The sequence below is a fragment of the Urocitellus parryii genome, unplaced genomic scaffold (genome assembly GCF_045843805.1).
Source record: "Urocitellus parryii isolate mUroPar1 unplaced genomic scaffold, mUroPar1.hap1 Scaffold_270, whole genome shotgun sequence".
Taxonomy (NCBI): domain Eukaryota; kingdom Metazoa; phylum Chordata; class Mammalia; order Rodentia; family Sciuridae; genus Urocitellus; species Urocitellus parryii.
In genome coordinates this window covers 181737-187433 of record NW_027552588.1, presented here as the reverse complement: position 1 = coordinate 187433, position 5697 = coordinate 181737, and the positions used below count along the sequence as shown (strand labels likewise).

The 5697-nt window shown below is 37.4% G+C and overlaps 1 pseudogene; it reads left to right on the top strand.

Annotated features, from left to right (window-relative positions):
* Positions 1-4623: 4623 nt before the first annotated feature.
* LOC144251903 (Golgi apparatus membrane protein TVP23 homolog B pseudogene) lies at positions 4624-5252 on the top strand (annotated as a pseudogene).
* Positions 5253-5697: the final 445 nt, after the last annotated feature.

Genomic DNA, 5697 nt, shown 5'->3' with positions numbered 1-5697 from the left:
AATAATGATAGCAGTGCCAGGGTACCCAGTGAGGACATTGTATGTGATGAAGTTTTCAGGGTAGAGAGAATATCAGTGTGAAAGGCCTCAGTGAGATTATGAAATGAACACCACAGGCCCTCATGATGATCTAATATGTGTAAGAAGCCTCATTGAGAATAGAATCTCTCTCAGAGGTCAGTGAGGAAAATACAGGCTCAAATGACTCATTCCATACTGTACATAGGATGGAATCCTCAGTGGGGATTTTATATGTGTCAGAGACCTCAATGAGACATATATGTCTCTGAGGACTCATTGTACCTCATGTTACCTACAGAGGCCTCAGTACTTTTGGTTGACTCTCAGAGGGTCTAAATCTGTGTGGATTTCTGGTGCCCCAGAGCACTCAGTGTGATATTCCTTGAGTGTCAGAAGCCTTGATTAGGATATTTCTGAATGACAGAAGCCTCAGGGTGGATATTATATTGATTTCACTGTCCTGTATGAGGATTATATCCATTTCAGAGTCCTTAGTAAGAATATCATTAGTGTTTTGGGGCTCAAATGAGATAGGGTGTGAATGTCAGAGGCCTCAGGGAGGATTCATGTTGGCTTTAGAGGAAGACTCACTGAGGATGTGATTTGAGTGTTAGAAACCTTTCTGAGGCTATTATAGAGGCTTCATACAGATATTAAGTGTCAGAGTCCAGTGCCAGTGTATTACCAGAGTATCTGAGGCTTCACCAACCCATACCCTTGAATGGGATCAAGGTCACAGTAAACATATCCTGTTCATGGCAGTGGCCTCAATGAGGATATGTGGTAGATTCTTCAGTGACAATATAATGTGTTTGTTACAGGCTTCACTTTTGACATAAAATTTGGAGAGTCGGCAGTAAACTTACTATACTTGTCAGAGGCCTCAGTTTTCTCCTATAGAAAGGGACCTCTGTGAGTACATGATGGCAGTACCAGAGGCATCAAGAAGACATTCCAAGTGCAAGAGACCTCTGCTATCCAATTATACATCTCAGATGTCTCTAATACTTTATTGTTAGTATTAGAGACCTCAGTATGACTCTTATAGATACTGTAGGTGTCAATGTAGATATTAAATATTTCAAAGACCTCGGGAAGTTAGAGGCCTCGGGGAGTATATTATGCCTCTCAGATGGTTCAGGGAGTATTTTAAATGCACCAGCCACCTCAGCAAGGCTATTCCTGAGTCAGATGTCTCAGTACCAGTACTTCATTATTGTCAACAGCCTCAGTGAGGATACCATTAGGGTCACATGCCTCAGTGAGAATACTAAATGCATTTGAATCCTTAGTGACAATGGGACTTGTTTCAAAGGACTTATGATATCATATGTTTTAGAGTCTTCTCTGAGAATATTATAGTTGTCAAAAGAGTCAGTAAGTAATATATTATATGTCAGAGCCCTCAGTGAAGACAGTGTCTTTTTAAATAGTTTCATGTGTTTAGTGAGAGCTCTGAATAAAAATATTATTGTGTTTCAGAGGCCTCAATGTGGTTTTTCTTATTTGTCACAGGCTCTCATGGATATTTTATGACTGACACAGGCCTCAGTAATGATATTGAGCATGTTAGAAACCTCTGTGAGGACATTATATGTCAGAGCCCTCATTGATTATATGTGTATAGAGGACTCATTGAAAATATTATAGGTGTCAAAGAGCTTAGTTTTTATGTGAGTTTTAGAGATCTTATTGAGAATATTTTTTATATGACATAGGCTTCCACAAGGATTTCATATACGTGTCAAATGCCTCAATGAAGATATTATATTTTTCCTACTTCTCTGTGAGGATATCTTATGAGTTTGAGGGTTTGACATGTTATTTTCTAGGGGTCTCCATGTGTATGTGATGTCAACCAGTGGTATCATTAATGATATTTATTGATAACAAACTCATATTATTTCAGTGCATACTATATATATTAGAGTCTTCATAAGGATATTATATTGTATTTAAAGCCTCAGTGAAATGTTTTATAAGTGTAAAAGGCCTAATTGAGGGTATTATACTATTCTTTCCTGTTAAAACAAAACAGGAAACGAATGGTCAAAGCTATTCCCAAATGCTTCAAGCAGGAATGAAGTAAGCAGCAAAGTACTATAGAGTTGGATAACAAACAAAATCTTGCAGTAAATATCCAGATGCTCATTTATTTACAAATAAATGACTAAACAGATAAAAAAAGGAGGCTAAATAAAAACCTCTTATCTGGAATTTCAAGTAATTGAGGTGGACATTTGGCCCTCAAGGAGTTAGGCCTAACTTCCCACTCCTTAAGAGGGGGCTCTGCATAGTGACTTACTCCAAAACAATATATATATATATATATATATATATATATATATATAGAGAGAGAGAGAGAGAGAGAGAGGGAAACATAACTTACATAAATTCACAGTGAGAAATCTGGTAAACACTACATCAGTCAGGTGAGCACCTTGAGGATATGAAATGAAGAACAGCACTTCAGCTGTAATCTGCTTTCCCCATTCCATAACCTGTCTACATATGAGAAAAACATCAACTGAAAATCTAAAAAGTACCTGACAGGTACTCCTCAACTGTCAGGTCCTCCTCAACCATCAAGGGCATCAGAGAAATTAAGGTCAGAGAAACTGTCGCCACGAAGAAAAGCCTATGGAGACAGGATGACTGTCTTGCGGGATCTTAGATGGGGTCCTGGAACTGAAAGAGGCTGTACTGAGAATCCAAAGGAAACACAGACATTAGTGAATAAGAGCATATCAGTATCTGTTTATCATGAAAAATCATGTATGAAGTTAACACATCTGAGATAGCTCACGTAAGTCATAAGAGAAAAAAACTGGGTAGAAGTTACATAGTAGATCTCTGCATTTTTTTGCAATTTCTGTGTAAACATAAAACTTCTCTAAAATAAAATCTTAAGATATGGCTATATTTTTCAAATACCTGCTCATTTAATTACTCAGAATGTCAATTACTAATAATTGACATTCTTAACTAGTTCTGCATTTTGTTAAGAGCATTTATAACAAAAATGTGTCAAACTAACATAATGTAAGATAAATACTTATTTTATATATTTTATGTTAAAGTAATAATATGTTTAAACTTATCATTATTTATTTTGCTATTGCTAGGTTATGGATTTTCTCTCTAAAAATTTCAAAACTTTAGAGAAAAAATCTACATTTTAGAGACACTATTTCAAGTCATGGTTGAACTTTTTCAAAAGAGTCATGATAAAAAATATGTTACAAGAGCAGATTGATTCATTGTGAATGAATCATTGATCCCAAGGAATTCTTATCTTTCGTTTGTTTCTATGTATACCCTTCAACAGTAATAGCATCACGTATTTGCCACTAGGAAAAATATTTAAAAGAAAAATGTAAACAGAATTTGTGACAATAACTTATGATGCTTTCTAAAAAAAGAAAAATTGAAAAGAATATCAAAGTCAGTTTCCTCCATGATGTTCTTCAGAAGTGGTAAAACTAGAGAAACTTCAATGGAAGCATAGTGTATGAGTGATCTTAGTTATTCTCGTGTTTTACGGGAAAATTATATTTTAGAAATCATAAAAAATATTGGCTGCCCAAACTCTTGAATGTTTTCAAATGTATTTGAATTTCTATGTAAGTTTCTCATTGATGTAGCTAGTCATAAAGCTAATATAAACAAAGAATCTATGGGGCTGGGATGTAGCTCAGTGGTGGCATACCTTATCCAGAATTCAGGAGGCCCTGGGTTTGATCCCTAGCACCACAATTTTTTTTTTTTGTAAATCAATGCCTTATTTGTGTAATCAAATAGAAAGTGAACAATCACCACTCTTAGGAAAATGTTAAGTCTGAAAAACAGTTAAGAATCAAAATACTCTTAAAATAGAAATAGCCTATTGTGACCAGACGTGTCATATCATAAAGTACATTCACATTATACTATCAAAATATCAGAATCAAAATACTCTTATAATAGAAATAGCCTATTGTGACCAGAGGTGTCACATCATAAAGTATATTCACATTAAATATCCTCTCAGAACAATAAAAAAAACTTTGATGACCATTTAGAAGGAGAAAATGGCTATAATATAGATTAGAAAATTATTAAGAAATGAGAAACATGAGGTGAGGGGCTGTGGGCACGGAGAGCGGCTGGCCTAGGCTTGGCGGGTGGAAGGGTCCCTCCTGCAGGGTTTGTGGAGTGAGCCGGGCGCACAGGGGTGGTTGTGTTGTGTCCCCTCTGGCTGTCCATCTTGAGGAAGAGCTGAGTGGGCGGGAAGGATGGAGGACCAAGAGTAGTTGTTGTGGAGGTGATCTGGGTGCTCCGAGGCCCTCATAGGAGGAGTGACCCAGGAATCCCCGAGTTCAGGAAGCTTGGGGGTGTGGAAAGGAAAAGCCCATCCTCAACCAAAGCCAAGCGCTGGGCGGATCTGATGTTGGGCTGCAGAAATGCTCTGTGTGGTGGGTGGGGTGCTGGTGGTCTTTTTCCTCGGCCCATCTTGCACTTCATGCACTCGAGGAAGTGAAAGGGGTGCAGCCTCCGGGCACCTCTTCAGCTCCCTTGTGACCTGCCCTGTAGGAGTACCCTGCAATCATGTAGGAATAGGAGATGCTGGCAGAGCCTTACACTCAGGACAGCAATGATGACACTGAAGATGTTTCATTGTTTGATGCAGAAGAAGAGACAACTAATAGGCTAAGAAAATCTAAAATCCGACATCCAGTGGCATCATTTTTCCATTTGTTCTTCTGAGTCTGTGCCATTATAGTCTATCTTCTCTGTGAATTGCTCAGCAGCAGCTTTATTGCTTGTATGGTGACAATTATCTTGTTGTTGTCACGTGACTTTTGGGCAGTGAAGAATGTCACAGGTAGAGACTGATGGTAGGCCTTGGGTGGTGGAATCATATTGATGATTATGGAAAGAGTCATTGGGTGTTTGAGTCCAGGAAGGCACCTCCTCAGGAGAATAAAACTGTTTCAGAAGCTGAATCAAGAATCTTTTGCTTAGGACTAATTGCCTGTCCAGTGCTGTGGGTGATATTTGCTTTAGTGCTCTCTTCTCCCTCAGAGTAAAATGGTTGGCATGGTTACCATGGGTGTGGTGCTACAGGGTGCCAACATGTATGGTTACATTAGGTGCACGTGGGCAGCCAGAAGAATTTAACCAGCATGGCTACCTGGTATCTTGGAATGCAGTTTTTAAGACAAAACACCAGAAATGAACAGACTTCTTGAATAGAGAGAAAATTATGTTTTCTGTGATATTGGGGAATGGCTGAAGAGATTCTTGATTATGAATTGTTTAGAGCTCAGTCCAGTGTAAAAAGGAGCATTGATTTTTGTTTGTTTTGTTTTCACTTGCAAAGTTACTATAAAAACTGTTTTCTTTTTTTAAACAAAGTTTTAATTTTCTTTTTCTAGTATTTGAAGCTGGGAAGTATGATGTCATTAAGAACATTTTCAGAATTTATTTTATGGTGTACATATGTATGCATATAGTAATGTATCCGTATATCCCAAATTAATGTGTTAGTTTACATGTTACAGAGATATTTGCATTTTGATCCATAGAATATAGGATGTTCTTAATCTATCTCAAAGGTATGTGTGTTTACATATTATTTCTATAGGTTTTTTCAGAAATAAGTTGATTTCATGATTAAGAGTAAACACTTGGTTT